Source organism: Schistocerca piceifrons, chromosome 6, assembly GCF_021461385.2.
Source record: "Schistocerca piceifrons isolate TAMUIC-IGC-003096 chromosome 6, iqSchPice1.1, whole genome shotgun sequence".
NCBI lineage: Eukaryota > Metazoa > Arthropoda > Insecta > Orthoptera > Acrididae > Schistocerca > Schistocerca piceifrons.
The window spans coordinates 319,074,535-319,102,252 of NC_060143.1; the positions used below are offsets into that span (position 1 = coordinate 319,074,535).

At 43.7% G+C, this 27,718-nt stretch overlaps 1 protein-coding gene across 1 annotated transcript in view; it reads right to left on the bottom strand.

Annotated features, from left to right (window-relative positions):
* The window catches only part of LOC124802575 (histone acetyltransferase KAT7), a 579,753-nt gene that overhangs the window by 319,287 nt on the left and 232,748 nt on the right, over positions 1–27,718 (bottom strand). The gene's annotated exons all lie outside the window — the stretch shown is intronic.

Here is a 27,718-nt window from a genome sequence, read left to right on the forward strand (position 1 = left end):
AGAGAGAGAGAGAGAGAGAGAGAGAGAGAGAGAGAGAGAGAGAGAGAGAGAGAGAAGGAAGTTCCCACGCCCCACCCTCTGTATGTATATGAATTGATTTACTTTTGTTGTTCTTAAATTTTAATACCAAGACATGACCAATATCTTCGTAAAAGAGAACTCCGGATAAATACTACTACTAACACTACTACTACTGATGGTTAAATCTTTCCCGGCGTATTACTACTACTGCTTGCCGGCCGCTGTGGCCGAGCGGCTCTAGGTGCTTCAGTCCGGAACCGCGCTGCTGCTACGGTCGCAGATTCGAATCCTGCCTCGGGCATGGATATGAGTGATGTCCTTAGTTAGGTTTAAGTAGTTCTAAGGCTAGGGGACTGATGACGGCAGATGCTAAGTCTCATAGTGCTTAGAGCCATTTTTTGATACTGCTTGATAACGCTTTAAACATTCGGGAAAATTCCCTATCGTGCTTCTCCCGCGCAGTGACGTTAGAAACTCACCACGCTCAACGTTGACGTTAGAATCCACGCGCCGTGTGACGACGGCTTCGAGCTACACCTCGAATGCGACGTCATGAGCCGTCTGCCCGTTTCAGATGTAGCTAGGCAGGTGAGCAACAGGTTCCTGGGGCACATGCGCCTCCGCGAGAGAAGAGGCAGCAGGTAGGCCTTTTCTTCCCATTCCGCCCTTCACAGTCGGCTTGGCCGCCGCCGCTCGCCGCCGGAAGGTCGCCCGCTGTGGCCAATTAGGGCCCTGTTCGCTGTGGCAGCCAATTAACGGCTGCAGGCGCTGCGCTGCGGGCCTGCATTAAATCGCGTGATTCTCGTGTTCAGCGAATCGCGGCGCCTACTGTTTAGCTCGCTCCGTCCGTGTCCGAACACCGTCGCGCTATGCCGCTTCGTGACCCACAGCCTCACATCCTTATCGAGGTTTGAAAAAAGCACAGGTCACTCTCGTTTTCAAGAAGGGTCGTCGTACAGATGCACGAAATTACAGTCCCATATCTCTGACTTCGGTCTGTTGTAGAATTTTGGAACATGTTGTACTATGAAATTTCTGGACACCGAAAACCTCCTCTACAGGAATCAACCTCCGTTTCGAAAACAACGACCGTGTGAAACCTGCTCGTTCTGTTCGTCCACGAAATCCATGTAGATGCCTCTTTCCTCGATTTCCGAAGCGTCCGATACACTTCCGCAGAGCTGCCTAATGAACAAAAATACGAGCGAAAAATACTGTGCGACTGAAATGAAGAGTTTCCAGCAAATAGGCCACAGAATGTCATTCTAGGGAGAATTCTTCAGAAGTGAAAGAAACTTTAAGTGTGCCCCAGGGGAGCTTTATAGAAACATGACTTCATGATATATACGGGGCGATCAAAACGTTTCCGTTTGAGGGCGTTGCTGCAGCTTATACGCGAAGTAGGGCGACTCCAATGCGGGTATATAAGCACCGACATGTAGGCAAGGGATTAGTGTTTCCTACGTGTGTGCGGTAGATGCGGCAACGTTAACTATCGCGTCGTTATTACCAAATGCGTCCAAACGAGACCAACGTACAGGTATTCTTTTCCTGGCTACCGAAGAACAAACACTGGTAGACGTCCATTGGAGAATGAACATCGTGTACCGGGGCGGCATGTCTGTCGAAAACCAGAATGGTGCACCACGTTCACGATAACACACGGCCTCATACCGAACATGTCAAAACGCGGAAGTTATGCCGGTTCAAATTTGCGACTCTCGGATACCCGCCCTGTAGCTCTGATCTCTCAAAATGCGATTGTCAAGTCTTGGGTCCCTTAAAAAAGGCTTTGAAGTGTCGGAAGAGGATATGCAGCTGTCAGTTACGGGCTCCTTCACGCAACCGGACACTGTGTTTTGCCGATCACTGACTTTTCAACCAGGATGTGTATCGGTGGTGAGATTGCCTCAATGCTCGCGGTGATTTTGCTTGATCGGCATCCCTTTCTGGACGATACGGCTCTCGGATGTAAGCTTTTGATCACCCGTTATATATACATGACCTAGTAGAAAATGAGGCTTTTCGCGGATGATGCTGTTGTATACGGAGAAGCCACAGCGTTAGAAAATTGTGGAAAAGTGCAGAAGACTTGCGGAGGATCCACACTTTGTGCACGGAATGGCAATTGACCTTCAACATAGACAAATGAACGTATTGCCAATATACAGACATCTGACTGTAAGAGGTCACTGTTAGTGCACTGTGCACTTGAAGCAAAATGTCTGGCAACAGTTCACTTGGTGACGCATTCACACATGCTGGTTGTATGGGCAATCAGACTTTCCCTCATCGCCGAGCGGGCTGGCGCAGTAGTTAGCTCACTGGACTCGTACTCACGGGAAGGACGTCGGTTCAAACTCTCGTCTGGCCATCATGATATAGGTCCTCCGTAATTTCCCTAAATCGCTTCGGGCAAATGCCAGGATGATTCCATTGAAAGGGCACAGCCGCCTTCCTTCCCCACCCTTCCCTAATTCGAAGGGTAGATGACCTCGCTGTTTGGTCCCCTCCCCCAAATCAACCAACCAACCAATTTTGACTCATTCCAGTATTCTCCTTATCTGGCCCACAGTGACGTCTTTCTCTTAACACGGATGAAGACACTATTGCACGGGAGGCATCTCCAGAAGCACGACGTCGTGGTTTTCGAGGTGGAAAGTTCCCTGGACAGACAAAAATCAATTTTGTACAACCACGGTCTCCGCCTACTCATGCACTGTTGTAAAAAATTGTCTCACTGAAGGCTGAATATGTACAGGAGTACTGTCGCGATACCCTAGTTACAAGATGATGTCTTAATTTTTTTAAAGGTGGTAATTAAAACTTTACAGCTACACTCACAATGGAACCTCCCCATCGCATCCCCCTCAGATTTGGTTATAAGTTGACACAGTGGATAGGCCTTGAAAAACCGAACACAGATCAATCGAGAAAACAGGAAGAAGTTGTGTGGAACTATAAAAAAATAAGCAAAATATACAAACTGAGTAGTGCACGCGAAGATAGGCAACATCATGGACATTCCGAGACAAGGAACGCCGTGGTCCCGTGAGCAGCTGCGGAACGAGAGGTCCTTGGTTCAAGTCTCCCCTCAAGCGAAAATTTTTTCTTTATTTTAGCAAAGTTTTGATCCATCCATTCGTTCATTGACGTCTCTGTTCACTGTAATAAGTTTAGTGTCTGTGTTTTGGGGCCGCACCGCAAAACCGTGCGATTAGTAGACGAAAGGACATGCCGCTCCAATGGGAACCGAAAACGTTTGATCGCAAGATCATAGGTCAACCGATTCCTCCACAGGAAAACACGTCTGATATATTCTATACGACACTGGTGACGGCATGTGCGTCACATGTTGTCGACCCACCTAACTTGTACACTTGGCGAAGGGTAAAAAGATTCTTCTACGTTGCCCGATTTAGGTTTTCTTGTGGATGTGATAATTACTCCCAAAAAAGTAATGAAAACATAAGAGTTTGTCACATAAACTGCAACAAATGAATCCAGAAGTCTCACACTCGCACACTTTTCCCTGTGCTCTGTCAAAACATATGTTTTTTACGTTTTCAATTTTTTCCGTGTGTAGACCGTCAAATCCTGCATATGTCCAAGCAAACCTGAACATGTCCTGGAATTTTGGAGAGCGAAGTTGATTATGTGTGAGTGCCTGAACTTTGATAATTGTCTGAAAATAAAAAATTAAACTTTTTGCTCGAAGGAAGACCTGAACCAGGGACCTCTCGCTTTACAGCTGCTGACGCTAACAACGGGACCACGGCGCTCCTGAGTTCATACTGTCCTTGATGTTGCCTATCTTGCGCATGGACTACTCAGTTTGTTTATTTTGCTTATTTTTTTCATAGTTCCACACAACTTCTTCCTGTGTTCTCAATTGATCTGTGTTCAGTTTTTCAAGGCCTATCCACTGTGCCAATTTATAACTAAATCTGAGGGGGGTGCGTTGGGGAGGTTCCCTTGTCAGTATCAGAACGGCACATGGCCACGTCATGGACTTCTCACACGCAGATATTAGTTGACACCAGCAGATGGAAAATTTCCGTGGCGAAGTAGAAGTTGGGTTTCTCAAATGTCAACGCTTGTGGGATAGACACGGTCTCTCAGGAAAAGGCGGCACGAAAAGGCGGAGGTGACCGTGCAGCGAGCAGTGGCCGAGACACGCGATCCCAACACAGACAGAGGTGGTCGGCGGGGATCGATGGAACACGGCGGAGGGGCTCTTCCCATTCGTCACGAATCCAGGCGGAGGCCCGCTGGTTCGTTTTCTCATTCCGAATCTGCCTCTGTTGCCGAACTACTGACGCGCTCTTGTATGGCGGCGGACGACTCGGCTGTAGTCGCTTCGAGTACTAATGGTGGATCGCCATTATTCGGACGGCAACTGGAAGAGAGGTGGTAGTATAATCACTGATCACAAGACTTCGCGTCAGTGGCATGCATTAAATATCCCACTCCATCGCAGTGTCTTATGGAAGCATATGACACTGAGGAGAGCGGGCCTTGGGGTGAAATGTTAAGCTCGGTGCCCCCCCCCGCCCCCCCCCACCCCCGCGCGCTGTTCGAGAGCAATAGGTTAGGCTAAGTGCCTGCACCAGATTTCTCCCTGTCAGTTCTTTCGACGTACAACGCGAACATACGACTAGACCACACGACATGGTGCCGGCCGAGCGGTTCTAGGCGCTACATGCTGGAACCGCGCGACCGCTACGGTCGCAGGTTCGAATCCTGCCTCGGGCATGGATGTGTGTGATGTCCTTATGTTTGTTAGGTTTAAGTAGTTCTAAGTTCTAGGGGACTGATGACCACAGCTGTTAAGTCCCACAGTGCTCAGAGCCATTTGAACCATTTTGAATCACACACACCCGTGCTCGAGGACGACACGAATCTCAGATATGGAGGAAGAAAGCTACCAGAGAATACGTTCAGCGGTGGTTGGTGGAAGTCGAAGAAAACAGTAGTTTCGGAACAACCAAACGTTGTATATGTGGACGTTGTGGAGATAAGAGCATAACACGACAGCCCATCAGCTACTTGTGTGTGTGTGTGTGTGTGTGTGTGTGTGTGTGTGTGTGTGTGTGTACTTCAACTCACTTGCTCCGTGTGACATCTATTATGCTCAACCACCGAGATACTAATATAAATTAGCTGAGGATAATGGTTTCAGTCGAACTGTCAAACTAAGCAAACTTTTAGATTCCTATCAATGGTTGAATGCGTTTGGCGCGAATTTTCCGTGTTGTTTACTGGGTAAAGGGGACAGTTAAATCAACTACGCCAAAAGTACCATAACGAAATTAATCTCTTAAAATGATTAGCTGTAGTTCTGAAACATCGCTGTAGTAAGATAGTCCACATGTGGAACTGTAAAGTGCAACGTTATTAATAACGAATTCTGAAGCCTACATGTTATCATTTCTGCTAATCCACTGAGAGTATGAATTAAGTTTCATTCCAAAAAGTACAGTGATAACTACGACTAAATGTGAACTAAACAGAAACTTCACCGTAAACACAATTTTTCCAACTTACATTAATTACAGCAATTATTCAACGATCTTGCGCTCAACATCGCAATGTACTAGGTACTATCGTAGAAATGACTGGCGCACCTATGGCTATTTGGTTCATTCTGTTCGAATGAATGTTCCCTTCTCTGTTCACGTTGTTTTTCTTCACCCGACACACACACACACACACACACACACACACACACACACACACATACACACACACAGCTATGCACGTACGTACGCAGTTTGCCACCCATGGTCAGCAGACTCATTTAAGGCACAATTTTGGCACTTCGGGAAGCAAAAATGCCGTTACCCGCGAAAAAAAAAAAATGCCTTTCCAATCAGGCTGCCGATCCTGTGTCCCGGGCTCTCTTATCCAACAACCACACGTCTTGAATGTAGCTATTAGTCCCATCATTCCACATTCCCACTGCAGTGACTACAGTCTGGCAAATTATAATTTATTGTACATATATGAGGTTTTAGTGTAAGATCAGATGTGCACGGCAAGGATAAGGTGAAAATGTGGGTGAGGAATGAGGGCGAAGACTATCACGAACGAATCACACAGTATGGTACATCAAAGATAAGCTCGTAACAAAAAATTATTAGTTACTTCCTTAATACATTACATAGAAGGGATGGAGAAAAATAAGGAAAGACAGCGAGAAATACATGCTTAAACATAAGTATAAATGCCAGCCAGGTCAGCAGGTTGAATTTCACCAAGAAGGCACCTGTGCAATGTCCTCGATACGTTCCAAGAGTCGGTCGTGGTCAAACAGTTTTCTATGTAGTTGTGAGTCCATTATGTCAGAGCTAATTTAATTCGAACGTGTGCAAAGTTTTCGTGCTTGCTTGTATATAGTGAGTGCTTCCGTAAGCAAGGTAACACAAGTCTTTGGTGTTCCAAGACGCATCGTATCAAAGGTTTATATTGCATAGAGAAAAGCGAAAAAATGTCACCTATTGAATAAAAACGCGGTCGAAAGTGTTATTGATTGATAGTGCTGACGGTCACCGAAGACGATTGTGACGAAAAACAAGATGATGGCAGTCACAAAAATCATCGCAGAACTGAATGTCGCAAATCGCGAACCAGCAGAAAACAACACGAAGAGAGCTATACGTAGGGTAGATTCATCTTTCAAAGCTGGTTCCTGAAACTTTCTCAGTTGCCTTTTGCGTAATAATTTGCGTCGTCTTCAGTGTCTGCCACGTCATTTTGTTCAACATCTCCGTGACACTGTCTCACGAGGTAAACAAATTTGTTACTATTCATGTTGCCCTTCTCTGTGTACGCTCAACATCCTGTGTTAGTGTGTGGGTCCCAAACATTTGAACAATATTCTAGGATTGGTCGCACCCGTGTCGTGTGAACAGTTTCCTTTGCACAATGATCGCATTTCCGTAGTATTCTACGAATAAATCGAAGTGTGCCACCTGCTTTAACTATGACTCTGCGTGATGGTTGCATCTGATATCCCTACAAATTGTTTGTATGAGCTGACCGATTCCAAAGGTAATTCGTTGATATTATAATCATAAGACAGTGCTTTTTTGTCTTTGTGTGAAGTGCGCAATTTTATATTTAGGAACGCAACAAGCAAGTTACCAGTCCTTATACCTCTTCGAAATCTGATCCATTAGCTGTAAACTTCTGACGTTACTACTAATAGTAACTGCAATATCATTAGCCCATAACTAATGTGGTAAAGTTATTGATGCACTAGTGGTATGATATCGTCATTAGAATCTCGGTTCTTTTTATTTACAAACTGAGGAATGAAACTGAAACACACTCATACAAACAACTTAATCTGAATAGTCATTAATATTTCAAGCTGAACATACTTTAAAAAAGCTGAATCAGGACTTTACATTGACCTTCTATAAATCGAGTCCAGATCTAAATTATCGTTGCAGCTGTAGTCAGTGTCAGTATTTCATTCACTGGCGCAGTGTTAGCACACTGGACTCTCATTCAGGAGGACGACGGTTTAAATCCTTGTCGGATCAGCCAGATTTAGGTTTCCCGTGATTTCCCTAAATCGCACCACGCAAATTCGTTTCCTCTTCCTTGAAACAATCCGAGCTCGCGCTCCGTCTCTAATGACGGCGAAGTCGACGGCACGTTAATCCCTCACTTTTCGTTAATTTTTTGTACCCACTCATCGAATTTAGGATCACTTTCTATGCCATTTCTGTCTACGATAGCAGAAAATATTTCGACGGAAAAGATATCGTACTCGCTGTGGTGGGTCAGTCTCCAAATGAAGGAAAAATTAGTATTCATCTACACATTTACCTGTCGTCAACACAACGACTCTAGTAAACAGTTCAGAGCACACCTTCTGAAATGTAATGAGACTTGCAGCGCTAGAGTGTCACTGACATTAAAAAAATAACATAAATAAAAAGTAAATAAATATCTTGACATCTGCATGACCCCCACGATACCTGTTTTCGGGTTAACACATTAGTGCTCCAATTGTTTGCACTGTTAATTTTTATACATTTATTAGTTTCACCTTGTTCGTAATAAACAAGAAGCATTTAAAGTTAAAAAGTAATTTTTACCTAATAAGCTTTAATGTAATATAACGAATCACGTATATAACTCTAAGCACTAAAAGTAATAACAAAAACAACAAATTCTTTGGTATGATAAGCAGCAAAAGATTCAACACACGGGCCCACGTTACATTTCTTGCACTGGGTACATACTAATGGACTGCTGTTTATTTGAAGACATCGTCTTCTTTTGAGTTCCTCTATTTTCACAGTCACCTGGTTCACCCCATCAAATTCCACATCACACAGGCTACTACAGTAATGGAGTGCAGGATTTATCCAGGTCCTTTTGGTGGTTTCGCATACCTTTTCATGTATATCGACACAACTTATCTTCGAAAATTTTCATGACCCATCATATTTCCATTTTTGCAGTAGAGTATCCAGGCAGTGTGTACAGCGACATCCGATAATCAATTGAAACGAACACAGTACCATTTGATGTTATGGACATTTATCTCTTATTCATTCACTGGATCCATTCGATTAGTTCCATCCATGTGCTTCTTGTATTCTATCGGAATGGAGGGTCGAGGAACTTCGATCCGTTTCACTGATTACTGAGAATATCGTTAACATTAATTTGTTAACACCAGTTGTGTTAATAGAATCTTCCGTCGGTTCTTGGTAGATTGTATTTCATGTTTCAGAAACAATAAAGCTGTCATGCCGTTTCAACAGAAACAGACCATTTTCTGTTTGTATGGAAGAATTAGTAGTACTTCTTTCATCTTTATCCATTTCCTTCTCCTTTGGAAAGGAAATTTTGGGGGATACAATTTTCTCTGGCAGTCTTAGTGCACTCAAAACATTGTTCTTTAAGAAAAACTAGAACAGCTATCAGTGTCATGCAGTGATTAAGAATGAACTGGAAAACTGGAATTATGGTTCCGTATCAGTTGTGGGTTATTTCGGAACAAATGAAAATTTGTGCCGGACCGCGACTTGAACCCCGATTTCCCGCTTGTCACGAGCGATGGCCTTACAATTTGGCTGTCCGAGCACGTTTCCAGGAGCGGACCAAACCTCCATTTGTCTGGTATATGCTCTCCCTTATGATCGAAACATATTGCCGTGATTCCCGTACAGGGTAAGACTTTTTTTTTTTTCTCTCGTCATAGCCTTGCTATGGCATGAAATGTTAGAGCGCAGTATCTTAAGACACTGAGTTAACGATCAACAGCCACAATTTGTGTGAGTTCATTCTAAACTAAATGCGGCTTGTCCGTCATGGAGATTTAACATTGCTTGGACAAGGATTGTAAAATGTGGGTAATGGAATTATTGACGATTATATAATTTTTGGAACTGGATGTCACATGATTAAGGTAAAATCTGCTAAATACATTGTTTGCTCTGCAACAAAATCTCTGATCGCCAACGCAGTGGTCTGAGACACTGCACTGTGGTAATAAACCACTGTACAATAATTATGAAAATGCTCTCATTAGTGTTTAGCGATATTATTATGTAATGCTGAAAACTTAACACGTGTCCCTGAGATACAAATAATGTTGCATAAATTTAAATAAATGATACGTAACCGATGGTTTATTTAGAAACTATTTACATTTTTGGACCTGAATGAAAAATTATTTTACTAGTTACATAGTGTGACGAGTCTCAGGCTGTAGAAGAAATGTTTAAAGTCAAATGCCAATTGTTCTCAGTAATGGATTGCTTGTCGAAAGTACCAACATAGGAACGAAAGAGCATATGTTCACAATACTTACCATGCATTGATAATATTAAGAAAATTCATAGTGGTTTAAAACCTCAATGAAAGTCCAGTCCTGTCACATGAACCATTAACGTAACGCTGGGTAGTAATGCTGTGTTGCCACGTATCTCGATTTAGGCGGGAGTACACTGTATTTCCAGCTGAAAACCCGACTTCCGATTAAAAATTGTAGGGATAGGTGAAAATCCCAATTACCAGAAAACGGACAATATTTCACATAACAATATGGTCACTACTATAAATAATTCATTGTGGGTAAAAACTGAGGGACAGTCTTGCGAAAGTTACTTAAATTTAAAATTCCGCTTTTAGTTTCAGTCGGAGGCATTCAGATGGCGCCGGCCGGGGTGGCCGAGCGGTTCTAGGCACTACAGTCTGGAACCGCGCGACCGCTACGGTCGCAGGTTCGAATCCTGCCTCGGGCATGGATGTGTGTGATGTCCTTAGGTTAGTTAGGTTTAATTAGTTCTAAGTTCTAGGGGACTGATGACCTCAGAAGTAAGTCCCATAGTGCTCTGAGCCATTTGAACCATTAAGTTGGCAAACGAGAGTCAACAGTCGTTTTCAAGTAGCAAGTTAGAAGTCGATTGGAACACTGCTTAATCATTCTCTGCAAGAACAACTAAGTAGTGCTGTGCAGTTTCCTTCCTGTGTGACATCATCAGCCATCAGTAAATGATGATCGTGTTCAATCATTCAAAACAGAAGCGATCGATTACGTGCAGCGTGGTACTACCACCTTGACAAACTATCTGACATTGAAGAGAACGTATACAAAGCTATCAAACCGTTTTCATTAATAGGCGAACAATTCAAATGGCTCTAAGCACTATGGGACGTAACATCTGAGGTGATCAGTCCCCTAGACTTAGAACTACTTAAACCTAACTAACCTAAGGACATCACACACATCCATGCCTGAGGCAGGATTCGAACCTGCGACCGTAGCAGTCACGTGGTCCCGGACTGAAGCGCCTAGAACCGCTCGGTCACAACGGCCGGCAGGAGAACAATGCTCCATTTTAGAATTCATACAAGTGAGTTCTCAATACGAGCTTTGGGTAGACGAGGCTTTGATGTTCGAAGAATGTGTGCAATGAAACACCTTTCTTAACGATGAAGAGGACGAGAAATTTTTTAATCTGAAGTTTGGTGATAAGAGGATGAAATTTTTTGTCTGTTTCGAGTTTTCAGTACCCCACTCCAATGATGCTCCAGAAATAATTTGCAGTGTCATGAGGAACAAATGGTTCAAATGGCTCTGAGGACTATGGGACTTAACTTCTGAGGTCATCAGTCCCCTAGAACTTAGAACTACTTAAACCTAACTAAGCCAAGGACATCAGACACATCCATGCCCGAAGCAGGATTCGAACCTGCGGCCGTAGCGGTCATGCGGTTCCAGACTGTAGCGCCTAGAACCGCTCGGCCACCCCGGCCGGCCATGACTAACACTTGAAGGGTTGAGAGAAACCGTTTGCCAATGGTACGCGAGAAGCTGAATTAATAGTGATGATGAATTACTCATCTACGTACCTACAGTTTTGTCGTTTTCTCGATGGTGACGAAAAGAAAGTCCTAATAAGGAGCTGGCGGAAATATCAATGACGTAAAACGCAGTCTTTTTCTGTACTGTATTTTGTATTTTACGCCCGTTTGTGATTTGTGTAGGTTTCGCAAAAAATCCAAATTTCGTTGAGAGAAAGATCTGGCAACTTTGATACTGAGTTGATATGCAACGTGAACAGCAGGGGTCCCCATACTGAGGGTTGGTTCGAGAACATTTTTCCACACAAGCGACTTCTTATTTGCCCGCACTCCCCTCCATCCTTTTGGCCCTTCTACAGCTTCACCGTGTCAATTTTCGCAACTATTGTCATACTCATTGTGAACAAATATTGAATGTGGGTGCCGCTCTGGGCTTGGTAATCCAAGCGGCCGGTTCTAATCTTTACAGTTGTGGCGCCTCTGGTAGCCCTCCCAGCTTGTAGTCACGAGCGCCTGGGTCTTAAAACGGCCCTGCCAACACACTCATACATTTTATGAACACACCCAAAACCACACAGAAGGACGAAGAACTGGCCTGCGCTTCTTGGCCACCGGCGCCGTGTCGTAATTGACGCGCAGCGGTCGCTGCCCGGCGCCGGCGGTGCCTCGGGCGCATGCGCGGCGCGCGCCAGACGCCGGCGGCAGATGTAGGTCACACCGTCTGGCGGCCCCGTTCCGCAGCCGCTTCTACTGCCCCCCCCCCCCCCCCCCCTACCACACCCCACCTCGCTCAGTACAGCTCGCCGCGCCGCTGCGCGGGCCCCTTCGCCTAGCCGCGCGCGGGTTGCCTGCGCGTTAATAGGATAAAAAGCTTAACTGCTAGGCCCGCCTCGCCGACAAAGCTCGTTACTTACACGGCGCCCGGTCGCTGCCGCCGTCGCAGTGGACTCATCTCCTGTCAGCGAACGCCGCCTGCCGGCCTTATCGATCTCTCGCGCTTCTGTTCGCAAAGAGCACTCGACACTGCCTGTTTGCCGGCCTGCACTGCGCCTCAATAAATCATCCTTCCGAGCCGCACTGCATTGCCTGTACAGCAAAATCAACTGGGTACCCCTGCTACCATCCTAAATCACAGATGGAACGCACATTCCGAACCACCCCAGCTTCAATAGGAGGGGTAAATCTACATACGACGCTAGTATCCGCTAAATATTTTCCTTCCAACGCTAAATATTTTCCTTCCCGAGTTACACCAAGTAGTAGTTACACCGATTTGCTGTTTTCTACTTTACTATCTAGCCGACAACGTAGTGGAGATCTAACTTCATTAACATGTGAAAATAATCGGATAGTTGTGAGTTCCATGTTCCACAGACCATTTGAAGGATTATTTTATCGGAATGGTGTCGAACGGGTCAGTTTACTAATTTTTGTTTCACGTACAATTTGAAACGCCACATCCTGTATATCTGATTATGGAAAAATTCCGAAACGCTGTCACAGGAACAATAAAGTCATTCCTTGTGTGATGTTTGATCACTGCGACCCACTCAGCTTGCATGCAGAACTACTGACTTTATATCAACTTCGACGTCGGATAACGAACAACAAAAGAAATATTTTATCTTCTGATATAATTACAAATTAACAGTTTTCGAATTTTTTTCTTTACTTGCACAGTACTGTAAAATTTGCTTCTTGCTACATTTAACGATCCTAGGTCAACGGGAACTACCCTACACGTTTTGATGCGTGAGTCTGCGAATACCGAACTATTTGACATTAATGGCCGTATCTTTCGATTGCACTGACTTAGAAGCTTGTGTTTCACACCACGAAGCGACCATAGAACTCAGTATATTTCAACTTGATGCGCCTACCCGTTCCTGAGAAAACGGATTTTTAACAGTCTGACAAACAGAGACAGACGGACAAAAAATGTTCTTGCAAGGGTTCCGTTTTTACCGACTGAGTCATGGAACCCTAAGAACTACGAACTTCAAGCATGCTGGAGTACCTTGGGCCACCAACTTTGGTTAATCAGTAGAACGAAAAACCAGAAGTTGCAAATTTTTACTTTTTATTCATTCGATGACTAGTTTTGGGCCGAACCCCATTTTCAAATCATAACATAGTCGAAAACAGCATTTCCAAATATGTCTAAAATGTGCAATGAACATTTACAGTGCATACAGATAACTAAAAACTAGGTCCTCCTTTTTATACCGGTGACCAGCTTTTAAATGAAAATTAGGATAAGGAATGATTTCAGATTCGATATAAAACTTGCGTTACTACCTGTCCGAAGTTATGTTGTTGGACGTCTGATCAAAAATTTTTGTTGGTCCACATGGAATACTTCCCCCGAGCTGTTGTAAGCTTGAATAATGAGCAACAAAGGTTATTTTTTCTTCTAGTGTTATGTATCGTGTATTGCAAATGAGCTGTTAAGATGCGTTTCTCGTTGAAGAGGTAGCTACAAGATTACTCTGAGTGAACACTACATATTATTCTTACTGCTCGCTTTTATGCAATCAATACTATGTAAGTGACAAGTTTGCAAGAAAATTATTCTTGTAAGATATTGAGAGCAAATATGCAAAGTCTGTTACGAGATTGCTTCGTTTGTTTTTCAAAGGGTGGCAATTACACGAGGTGCAAAAGTGGCTGAATTTAACTGCTTCAGCCCAATTGTTAATTCTCTAGAAGGCGTTTATTGAACCATTAAGAGATAAGGTAAAGCAAATTGGAATAAAGAGAAGATTAACTCCACGATGCCGACCAGGCATCATCAATCAACAGCGTGACTGCCGTATGGAGAAGCACCCCCTCAGCCCGGTCCTTGGCGCATTCCGGAGCCGGTATTTCCACAGTGGTATGACTGGTCATTATCCGCAGCGCTTCCCTAGTTTTTTTTCGGTTTTTCTTCCTTCCTCCAGGGGAAGCGTTGTTTTCTTTCATTTGTTACTTAACTGTCACTTCTATCTCACGTACGTACCTGCACTAGCACTGGAGCAAATGGCTTCTCTACCTTTCACATTCAAAAAATACAGGGTGACTCAGTAGGGAAGATACATGCTTTGACGAGTTGTAGTAGTCTGTACCAGCGCTTGATTTGTGACGGTACGCTGTACCCGTCCTTCTGACGAATAAAACGCATTAAAATAACATTTCAAATCGTTTAAATTAAAAAGAAAAATAACAGGAAGATCACAGTACCGTAACTTTTCTTGTTTTTATTTTTACAAGTCAAAAACTTCATGGGGACATGTACCCTATTTCGAATGGTTTTCTTAGATAGAACACGTTTACGATCACTTTTGTGCGTTTTTCTTTAATAACTCGAAAAATGGAGTCTCCAGCGGAAATATGTCACAGTTCAAAATTAAACTAAATTAAATATCCTACAGAAAGGTCTGATTCATTTTCCTCTACGACTAATAGTTTGGGCGCGAAGAGAGTGATAGAATAGTGAAAATCTCGTGCGTCACGCATGCGCTATACCTTAGGTACTTTTTGTAGGCCAATGTGAGATAGTTTCCTAACGCGATGGATCAAAATTGTCCTGTACCATATTGGTACTCTCAACTTCCTCTACACAACTGTGGTACGCTGTAAACAATGACAATGTCTGACTAATGTGTGTTGTGGTCTTCAGTCCAAAGACTTGTTTGATGCTGCCCTCCGTACTACTCTATCCTGCGCAAGCTTCTTCATCTTCAAGTAACTATTGCAGCCTACATCCTTCTTAATCTGCTTAGTGTATTCATCTCTTGGTCTCCCTCTGCGATTTTTACCCCTCCGCGCTGCCCTCCAGTGCTAAATTGGCGATCCCTTGATGCCTCAAAACATGTCCTACCAACCGATCCCTTCTTCTAGTCAAGTTGTGCCACAAATTCCACTTCTCCCCAATTCTATTCAGTACCTCCTCATTAGTTACGTGATCTACCGATCTAATGTTCAGCATTCTTCTGTAGCACCTCATTTCGAAAGCTTCTATTCTCTTCTTGTCTGAACTAGTTATCATCCATGTTCACTTCGATACATGGTTACGCTCCATACAAATACTTTCAGAAAAGACATCCTGGCACTTAAACCTATTCTCAATGTTAACAAATTTCTCTTCTTCAAAACAGCTTTCCTTACCATTGCCAGTCTACATTTTATATCCTCTCTAGTTCGACCATCAGCAGTTGTTTTGCTCGCCAAACAGCAAAAGTCATCTACTATTTTAAGTGTCTCATTTTCTGATCTACTTCCCTCAGCATCTTCTGATTTTATTAGACTACATTCCATTATCCTCGTTTCGTTCTGTTGCTGTCTTATATCCTCCTTTCAGGACACTGTCCATTCCGTTCAACTGCTCTTCCAGGTCCTTTGCTGTCTCTGACGGAATTACAATGCCATCATCAAGTTTTTATTTCTTCTACCTGGATTTTAATTCCTACTTCAAATTTTTCTTTTGTTTCCTTTACTGCTTGCTCAATATACAGACTGAATAACGACGGGGATAGGGTACAATCCTGTCTCACTCCCTTCCCAACCACTGCGTCCCTTTCATACCACTCGACTCTTATAACTGCCATCTGGTTTCTGTACAAATTGTAAATAGCCTTTCGCTCCCTGTATTTTACCCCTGCCACCTTCAGAATTTGAAAGAGAGTACTCCAATCAACATTGTCAAAAGCTTTCTGTAAGACTGCAAATGCTGGAAACGTAGATTTGCCTTTCCTTAATCTATCTTCTAAGATAAGTCGTAATGTCAGTATTGCCTCACGTGATCCAACATTTCTACGGAATCCAAACTGATCCTCCCTGAGGTCGGCTTCTACTAGTTTAACCAGTTCTGAATAATACAGAAAACAAATAACAGTGTACTTAAAGGAGTTCTATCTCGCAAACCATTCGATATAGGTCGTATGTTCATATGACGTTTTTTGTTCAGAATCGTTAATAATACTGAGTTTTTTAAAATATTATAATTACTTCGATACTCCCCCGCCCCCCTCAACTCCACTTGAGTGATCGCAGAAAACGTTCACAGAACCATGTGAAACCCTCTGCAACGTCCTTCTTTGTGATGTCGTTCAATTCACGCGTGATTGTGGCTTGGATGTTTGTTACGTCGTCGAAGCGCTGACCCTACTCGTGAATTTCTCCACATTATCGTTCTGTGGAAGGTTCGTGTTAATAACAGGTCAGGTCTCGTACTGTCAGTATTCTGGTAGACGCTGCTTCGTAGGACTAATATTGGTAATAGTGGTAGCTTTTTGCAATCAGAGGAGATGCAGCGGCAGCTCGCTCGGCGCCATTGTTGATTCGCAGCAGAGGGCCTCCCTGGGCCGCCGGATGGAGAGCAGACGGCGGCGCGGTGGCGCGGCTTGGGTTTCTCGCGCGAGGAGAAACCCGTTCTTACACAACGTGGCGGCGCGGCGCGGCTACGTCCACTTTCTACGCGGCCCGCCACGACGCACTGCAGCCCCGAGGACAGGGCAACCGCCCCTGCACGCTGACAACACGTGCCAGACCATCTGAGCCGGACACCTGATGCCGAGCAACAGAGATATGCGAGGTGTATTCATAAAATAGCGGCACTCTATTATACCCGATTCACGCCATCTCTTTGTTGTTGTGCTAGTAAAAATAACAAATTAGACCCTACAACTTTTCAAGAAGTAGAAAAAAACAGTGAAAGGGCAAAAAGGATAAAAATTATAAGGCATATGGGGAAGATTAGGTTTTTGTTGAAATGTGGAAATATTCAAGGACACAGTCAAGACCTCCTTACGCACGGCTCTAAAAAAAATTAGGATAACACAACAATTCCCTGAACACTGGACCACGGCCGGTACCCTCTCACTGCACTAGAAGCGGGATAAGAGCATTCCTGACAACTGCAGCGGAATTTCTCTCCTGAACCGCACAAACAAGACTTTAGCCAAGATTCTACATGAAAGAATCATCGAACAACTAGGAGTTAGAGGGACACCAGGAAGGTGTAAAACCATGGAGAAGATTTGCAAAGCAGATGATTAGTTTAAATTTGTTTATGCCATACTACAGGAAACGGAACAACACTCTGGCAGTAACATTTGCAGATTTTAAGATGGCATATGACTGTCTCCATAGACCTTCCGTATTAAACATTTTAAGGAGGAGTCGGAGGACATTAGCGTTTAACGTCCCGTCGACAACGAGGTCATTAGAGACGGAGCACAAGCTAGGATTAGGGAAGGATGGGGAAGGAAATCGGCCGTGCCCTTTCGAAGGAACCATCCCAGCATTAGCCTGAAATGATCTAGCGAAATCACGGAAAACCTACATCAGGATGGCCCGACGCGGGATTGAACCGTAGTCCTCCCGAATGCGAGTCCAGTGTGCTAACCACTGCGCCACCTCGCTCGGTAAACATTTTAAGCAATCTGGGAATGCGTCCAAGACTAACTGGCTAATGTAGCTTACTCTAACCAACACCAAACCTAAGGCGAGGTTTAGAGAAGAAATTTCTGAAACATTCCTCATAAGAACAGAGTTAAGACCGTCCATCTGTGCACTCGAATACACAATGAGAGAATGGTACAAGGAACGTAAGAATTTTAAGTCTGCATAATGATGTACGTTTAAACTTCTTGGGATTTGATGTAGATATTTTTCTCCTGACCAACAATGTTCACGAAACCAGACTACAAGTTAAATCACTGCAAGAAATAGCACAGAAAATTGGCTTGAAGAAAAAAAACCACAGATTACGATAAATGACCAAGCACTTAAAAAAATTACAACAGGACAGGAAATTACAACTATAGATAAATTTAAATTCTTAGGTGAAATCGTAACATAAATTCTAAATGAGAATCCAACATGGCAAAAAGAATAAAAACTGAACAAAACACATACACAGCTGAAGCCATCTTCAAAACAACTAATGCAGCAGAAATTGATAAAAATATTAAAGATAGAAAGAAAAATAATAGGACATTCATAAATGAACAATATCAAGTAAATGGGCATTGGAGAATAGGTTCACATAAAACAGTATACAACAAAATAGAACCAGTAATGATGAGCGCTATTAGTAAGAAACGCATCTTTTTCTTTGGACATCTGATGAGAACACCAGAAAAAATAATTAGTAAGAGAATAAAGCAAAAATTGTACAATACTAACAACAATATTAAACAGACCACAGAAATTAAGGAAGATTCAAGAGAACTCCAAACTGCAGTAGATGATGTTAGAAACAAAACGGAGAAAATGAGCATACTTCAAAACACACAAACCAGACTGCAAGTAAAGATCAATAAAAGGGCTACAGGAAGGGTGGTCTCAGACCAGGAATGAAAGGAAACATCGGAAAGAATGAACAAATACTGGGCAGACAGAACAACAAAACACCCTTCACATAATAATAAACTGCATAACCCTTGTAAAACCACTATATTACTGAATTGTCCAAGTGCATTATTACTGAACTGAACTGTATTATATAATAACATCAACTTGTATAAACATTTGAGTAGCTCACTAGAGTGATTCAATGAAGGCCATAAAATAATAATAATAATAATAGCGATAATAATAATAAACACTGGTAACCATCCCTTCCCCTGCATTTTATGCAATCATGCTCCCATGCATAATACAACTTCAAACATCTGAGCACAAATGATAAAATTTTGCACACAAAAACTGTCTGCAAACTGTCTTGCGAATAGGGTCGGTAGTAAAGAAGTAATATATGAACCTGATGCTGAAGTTTTGCGACAAGAACAGCGAAGGCGACTGTATTTTTTTAGTCTCCATTCCCGACGACCAGGGCGAGCACTGCGTCTTACACACCACCACCATGAAAACTCCTTTACAGATGGGCAAGAAACCATGCAGAATGGGCGCCACAGGATTAGCCTTGGGTGCTGTTTACGCAAGAAACTTTGATCTGTTTGCACCCTGATAATCGCAGGCAACGTGTTTGGAGGAAACGCAGTAATACTGAATGCGTCCAACACTGTGTTTTACATATGCGACAAGGTGGTGGTGAAGTGATGGTGTGGGATGGCACTACACGATGGTACAATCTCAATGTTCTATAGTACAGGGACGAGATTTTGCAGTCGATAGTGGAACGGTGTCGCCAACATTTTGGTGACAAGTCCATTTTTATGGATGGTAACTCGTGTGCTCATCGTGTTGTTCTTGTGAACACGTTCCTTCAGCATGCTAGGATCACCAGAATCCAGTGGCATACCTGTTTCCCGGACATGAACCCAATCGAACTGTGCGGGATCGATTGACACGAGCTGTTTTTGGACGTCAACAATGACCACGTAGTCTGCGCGACTTAGGCAGAATTACCACTGAATAATGGGACGATTTGGAACATGGATTCAAGCCTGCATAAAGAGCAAGGAGACGTTGCACCACGTACTGATGTTGCTCAGGAGTGCTGTGAACACTCCTCCCCCCTCCCACCCCTTCCCCACAGAGGATTTGGTCGTTGCGTACATGTTTGTTTTTCCGGTGTGGTGATGTACACAGATTGCAAATGAATATATACGTGTGCCATTAATTTCGAAATAAAGGAGTGACGCAAAACTTTTGTTGATGTGTGCAGATTTTTGCAAAGTATCGGCACAGTACTAGCCATATCGGATATTCAGACTGTTGTCAGATTTCAGAAAGTTTACATTTTTTTGTACTATTGGCGACTGTTTTGTGATGTAAAAATGGAGAATTTGTATTATTTTTTGCTGTAAGGCAGCGAAATGCAGCGAATTTTTCGAATTGTTACATATTGCTATGAATGCAACAAGGGTTTACGAATGGTATACGCATTTCGAAGGAGGCCATTAAGAACGCATTTCGAAGGAGACCATTAAGACGTAGGTGACGTCGACCGCCTCGGACGGCCCTGCACATCAACCGATGAAGTCACAGAAAATGTGAAAGAAATGATTATGAATCATTTTCGAATCACAATCAGAGAGGTCATTGGTCATGTTGGCACATCATTTGAGTCGTGCCAGGAATTCTGTTTCGGATGTTTTGCGCATGACACGTGTGACAGCCGAAGTTTCAAAATTTTTAAATTTCGAAAAATAACAGCGGCAAACGCGAAATGCTCGGGAGTCGCTAGATGAAGTCAACAGCAATATAGTTACTGAAACGTGCCACAAAACGGGAATAGAACACAGTTTTACGGATATGACGTCGAAACTAAAGTTCAGTTGACCCCGTGGAAACCCCCGGATCGCCAAGAGCGAGAAAAGCTCAAATGTGTTTAAATGCCAAGGATGGGCTCACTGTGTTCTTCCATTTTAAGGGAATAGTACAGAATGAGAGAACGAGTTCAAGCCACAAGGTCGAACGATCAATAATCAGTACTACATACACTTTCAACGCAGTATGAGTGAAGCAATATGGAGAAAAAAAAGAAAAAAAAAGGAAACCGCCTGGATTTTAGCGAAACTGCCCACAGCTTCATAAACACCATAATGACCTTGCTCACAGTTCATTACATATTCCTGAATTTTCGACTAAAATCAATGACTTAATTACGGCCCAGCCTCCAATTTGTCAGACATGGGCCTATCTGACTTTTCTATTCCCAAAAAGTAAAGACGACCTTAAAAGGCCATCGTTTTACAAGTATATGTCAGACTAAAAACACATCAAAGACAGAGCTCAAAGCTATCCCTAAGATCGAGTTCCAGAACTATTTCGGGGATTGGCAAAGCGCTGGGGTAGGTATATAGCATCTAATAGGGAGTATTATGAAGGGATGACGCTGATGTAGACATAAAAACATATAACTTTCTTTCCACAAAAATGCACGTAAGTTTTGGAACACATCTCGTTCACGAGGAAAGCCTTGCGAAGAGCGCCGCTTTCTCATGTTTTATACAACGTGTCTCAGACCTTTAGGGGCAACATCATACAGACGATAGAAGACCTAAGACCCTGAGCGACTTTCTAATTACCCACGACCACTCGTGGCGTCATTGGTGTGTTATTCAAGATCTGAGACTCGTTATTTTTTTTCCACGAGTGATAAATGACTTGTGTATTATCAGCAGCGGTGTAAGGATGGTTCAAATGGCTCTCAGCACTATGAGACTTAACTTCTGAGGTCATCAGTCCCCTAGAACTACTTAAACCTAACTACCCTAAGGACATCAGACACATCCATGCCCAAGACAAGATTCGAACCTGCGACCGTAGCGGTCCCGCGGTTCCAGAGTGTAGCTCCTAGAACCGCTCGGCCACTCCGGCCGGCAGTGGTGTAAGGATATGAGGTACTGTCAAGCTCACAAAAAGTGGCAATATAGTAATAGCATTAAGGAACTACCAACAATACCAGAGTTCATTAATGACCAAAGCAAAATTCACAGTGGATGTTCCTCAAAAGGTCTTACGGTGAATTTCCTACAAGCTGACTGAATCTATAAGAAAATGTCCACCAGAAACGTCAAAACACCAGGCAGTAGGCAGCGCTTTCCTACTTCATGCTTTTTTTCCCCCAGGTATCAAATAACATTATAAACTACTTTCCTCCTTCAACAGACCTGAATTTTTCACCACCATTTGAAACAGTTTCCATTAAATAACTTTTTAAAATCTGTTTACGTTCTTATTTATGCACAGTGTAGGCTTTTTCTTTCTCCAAGTATTTTATTAACTAAACAAATTTTTGCCTTCAGATATTTAGTTTCTCTTGTGGGAGAACACTCGCAGCAGAAATGTCCAGTTCTCGTGCAATCTTCGCAATCTGCCACAAGAACAAAGAAACAATACAATAAGGATTGAGAATCACAGGCGCACAAAACCCAGTATTACAGTATGAGGGAGCGAAACCAGCGCTAGTAAACTTCCTGTTAGCACACGATACCTTCTTCCCGCGTTTCTGGAGTCGCATTATTAACGCTACGCAATCACAGTGTGCTAAAAGCGAGACAGCAACGTCTCAACAATGCTTACGTAACCATTAGAGAGACTGTTTATACAAGATGTATCAAAAAGAATCATCCGATTAAAAAAAAAAATCAGAACTATTATTTGAGATACGTGCGTGAACTATCTGCTGTTGGAAAGATCAAACTCTCGAGTTTTACATGGTTCCCGCTAGGTAGCAGCAGTGTGCGCTGACTTCAGTTCTAGTAAAAATGGTGTCGTGACAACAGAAAGCGTTCTGTGTTCTACGTTTTGCACAGTGCGGGTCAGTAATAACAGTTCAGCGTGACGTTCGTACTAGGTGTGGTGTGGATCCTGCTTCACAGAGCATTAGACGATGGCATGAACAATGCCGAGGAATAGGTTGTTTGTGTAAAGGCAAATCGCTGGGCCGTCCCCGAATGTTTGACACGGACTTAGAACGCATCCGCCAAGGCCTCCAAGGTCACCGGACCTGACTGTATTTGATTATTTCTTATGGGGTTTATAAAAGACTATTTATGTGCCTCCGTTACCAACAACAAAGAATTAACTGAAACATCGCATAACAGCAGTTGTGGAAGCTGTAACTCAAGATACGCTCGCTGCAAGTCTGGGGACAACTTCAATACCGCAATGACATATACCGTGCATCTCAAGAGGGGAATACTGAACACCTATGAACGGAAAAAAAGCTTATTTGTTTCCCGTTCGTCAGAAAAACAAAATTCATTGTATATGTCAATTAGTTTCAGAAATATAGACGTGCCAAATCCGATGATTCGATTTGATACACCCTGAAAGATGGACTGTTAACATTGTTACGCAAGTTGCATATCGTACCTTACAAAACGGATGCAATAAATGCCGACACGGCGATGACCTATGAATCTAGACTAACATTGTCTTTTGGCTCCATTTTTCTTTTGGCTACTTCAAACCTAAAGTTGTGCGTTTGATAATGTAATTACTTGGGCCGAAACCGGTTATGCTCAAAGAGATAACACAATGGATGTCGCTGTTTTGAACGTAGTGCTGCCCATATCTCCATCCTAAGCAAGTTAAGGAAACTAACGCTTTACCTGAACTGTCGTTTTACTGCATCATTTCGCCTCTTATTAGGGACCGCACTTATTTCCGGAATAGGGGATAAAATTAGACACACACACACACACACACACACACACACACACACACACACACACACACACACACACACTACCTGAAATGAGGGCTCTGCCTTACACACAACAGACAGCGTACATATATTCTAGATATATAGACAAGACATATAACAGACGATCAACAAGTTTGCGTTTGAGGGCGTTACGGCGGCGTATTGCAGTGCACCGCGATTCCTATGCCGGTATATCAGCACCGATATCTACACAAGGGATTAGTTGGGCAATTTTATCTTTTTTGAGTTGCGTACGGTAAATGCGGAAACGAACTACGTTGACGTCATTACGAAATTAGTCCAAATGCTGGTCTTCTTTCCTTGGCTGCCGAAGGAAAAACACCGGTAGACATCCATCGCAGAATGAAGAATACGTTTGTCGCGGCATGTCTGACGAAAACTACCGTTGACGAATCCTGCGCCAGAGGGTGCTGATGATTCATGATACGACCCCATACAGCAAATGTTCTACAACAGAAGCAACGCCAGCTTAAGTGCGAGATGCTCGTGCACCCTGACCTCTCCCCATGCGATTACCACGCCTTGAGTCCCTTTAAAAAAAAAACTTGAAGGGTCTACGATTCCTTTCAAGATGAAGATGAGCGCCAGGCAACTACGGAGTTCTTGACGCAGCAGGTACGCTGTTTTACGAAATGTTAAAATCTGCTGCGTTGATGGGATGATTGCCTCAATGCTCAGCGCGATTTTGCCTGATCTGCATACTGATTGTGGACTGTACGGCCTTCGAACGGAAACTTTGTGATCGCCAAGTATACTGGATTATTGTATTACGGTTAAAAAAACCGCGAGGTGACGTAGATGACGATGAGACAAGTTACATAATATAAGACACATGGGGCCGCAAATGTCGACAAATACCTCTCAACTGAATAACAAATGTTGAACATGTGACGTCACCAGATGACGTACCTTGACGCACGCGCAGCGGTGGTGCCTATCGCTCTGTCTCACCTAATCATCCATACCTAACTAAAGAATTCACATAGGTGTGGCTCTGGGCCTATGTGAGCGACTTTACCGCGTGGAGCTCAGTGTTCGATTCTTGCGTCTGGCAGACGTTTTTTTTCCCATTGTGTCTGAGAGTTGTGTGCTTATACTGAGATAAGAATTATTATTTTATTTGTCCGGCCGGGGTGGCCGAACGGTTCTAGGCGCTACAGTCTGGAACCGCGCGACCGCTACGGTCGCAGGTTCGAATCCTGCCTCCCGGACATGGATGTGTGTGATGTCCTTAGGTTAGTTATGTTTAAGTAGTTCTAAGTTCTAGGGGACTGATGACTTCAGAAGTTAAGTCCCATAGTGCTCAGAGCCATTTGAACCATTTTTTTATTATTTTATTTACTGATCTCGCGGTCTCCACCGGTTAGTTGCACAAACCTAACGCACATTGTCACAAATTAAAAAAAAGTATAAGCTTCCGAATTGCACCACTACAAGTAAAAGATCGACGTGTTCTTTGCTAAATAAAGTTTGTTAGCAGAAAAAAGAAAAAGGAAACAAAAGGAAAAGGAGCACAAAATAATAACAGCTTTTGTTAGGGTACAACGTGGACAATAATTTTGTAGCTTCTGCCTTTACAACAGATCATGTTCCCGAAAGCTGTTCAGAAACAGTAGCTTAGAGGAAGGATGTGTGGTACTGGCCCTACTGGCGAGGGTACGATCGACAAGCACAGGCCACCCCCCTCCCCCCCCCCCCCCTCGAGGTTCGAGTCCTCCCTCGAGCGCGCGCGCGTGCGCGTGTGTGTGTGTGTGTGTGTGTGTGTGTGTGTGTGTGTGTGTGTGTGTGCGTTGTCTTTATCGTAAGTCAGTTTAAGTTAGATTAAGTAGTGTGTAAGCCTAGGGACCGATCACCTCAGCAATTTGGTCCCATACGAAATTACCATTACCACCACCACCACCAACACGGCCGCCACCTTTTCATCCACTTTTGGGATGATTCCGGGCATTTTCGGCCCCATGTGTGTTATATTAAATAACTTGTCTCAGCGTCATCTACGTCGCTTCGGTGGTTTTTAAACGTTAGTAAGAATCAGTCTGCACCCGTATGGTGAGATGAAAAGCGGAAAAGCCGGGCGCGGTGACCGAGCGGTTCTAGGCGCTTGAGTTTGGAACCGCGCGACTACTACGGTCGCAGGTTCGAATCCTGCCTCGGGCAAGGATGTGTGTGATGTCCTTAGGTTAGTTAGGTTTAAGTAGTTCTAAGTTCTAGGGGACTGATGACCTCAGATGTTAAGTCTCATAGTGCTCAGAGCCAAAAACGGAAAAAAAACCACGACATTGACCATTGTTACGCTCGGTAAAAGTATACAAAAATAACTATTCTTTCAACAAAACAACGTATTCTTCGGACTTATTTGCAGATGATGTGCATGATTTTTGTATAGTATTTCACAGAAATAAAATGAGAACAATTTGATATAAGACACAGATGACGAAAACATTTGAGTAAGGAACAAAAAATGAAAAATTAATCCGGAAACATGCAATGATGCCGAGAGGTGGTTCCAACGCTAGCAAGATGATTCCTTGACTCAATACTCTTCACTGAAACGCCGCGACTATCTGTTTTGAATGTTGTGTTTGCTCGATATTACCATCAAGCACCAAAAGACGGACGCTGTAGAGGCAGAGTAGAATTGAGGACGACAAGGGGCAGGTTAACGATTAACGCGCCATTAGCGCGACTATTAGCACCGGCGGAATGGTGGTCTCGGTGCGCGGGGATTCTCGGCGAGTTCTTGGGCGTGCAGGCGGCCGAGCAGCACTTGTGGCGCCCGCTAAGTGGTAATTAGGGGCGCAGCGGTTTGCAGCGGCGAGCGCGAACTACGGCGCCGCAGCCTGGGCGCCGAAAAACGGGAAACGCTGACCACCCACGGCGCCCGGGCCAAAAATACACTGAGGGCGAGCCAGCGCACCGCCCCGATGCCGTCCTCACACGCCACGTGATAGGCAGCGTGGACGAGGAGCTCGTCGAGTTTCGTGACACCAGGACGTGCAATTTCGCGTTCCGGAGCATTTTCAGGCCCAAAACAGGATCAGTCACATCAGATCTTTGCTTCGTGGAGAGGATCGTGGCCAATGAGGTGCGAAGTTGCCTTTTCGTCACATGCAGAATTTAGTAATATGTCTTTTGTAGTACAATCCCTTAATTTAGAGAGTTCGTATCATAACTCACGTTTTTGGTTCAAATGGCTCTCAGCACTATGGGACTTAACATCTATGGTCATCAGTCGCCTCGAACTTAGAACTACTTAAACCTAACTAACCTAAAGCCATCACACAACACCCAGTCATCACGAGGCAGAGAAAATCCCTGACCCCGCCGGGGATCGAACCCGCGAACCCGGGCGTGGGAAGCGAGAACGCTACCGCACGACCACGAGCTGCGGACAACTCACGTTTTACTAACATACGTTGTTTCAAAGCACGGGCACATTCCCGATCTCTGATCTCTGGGAGGGGCGTGCGAAAACCACCTTGATACGATGTTACAATAAAATGACGGGAAACTACGTACTGGTTGTAAAATGTTTTTCGTATTTGGTCGTTTTAATATTATAAATTCTGTGATATGAAATTTCGTCTTCAAAGGCACAGGCGTACGAAAATTTATTAAAAACTGAAAGGCGACAAGCCCTTCTTTTCGTATCTTTTCATTCATTTATCTTTAATGACGCAACTGAAAAATGGCTTTGAGCACTATGGGACTTAACATCTGAGGTCATCAGTCCCCTAGAACTTAGAACTACTTAAACCTAACTAACCTAATGACATCACACACATCCATACCCGAGGCAGGATTCGAACCTGCGACCGTAGTGGTCGCGCGGTTCCAGACTGAAGCGCCTAGAACCGCTCGGCCACATCGGCCGGCAACGCAACTGAAGGGGAGTTGAATTAGTTTAACGGGAGTCATGAGATCACAGTGAATGTACGAGCTGATTTCATTTCCTCTTTTTAACCTTCTCTAACCTAACATGTACAGTGCTTCCGCGCTGTAACAATTTTGCCTGAGAAGGTCCCGCGCAGAAACGCTGTTTGGGGGCTCGGTTCCTATTTGAGCTAAGACATTTGTATAGCCATTCAAACATCTGTCTTACCGTAGCTGTATTACAGTAAACTAAACAAGGTTTGAACGAGGAATCGGAGCTGGCCTCCACAAAAATTTACGAATAGATTAATTCCTTTTGCAGAAGATGTTAACTGGGCTGAGATTAATGCTCAGCTCATGGCACCA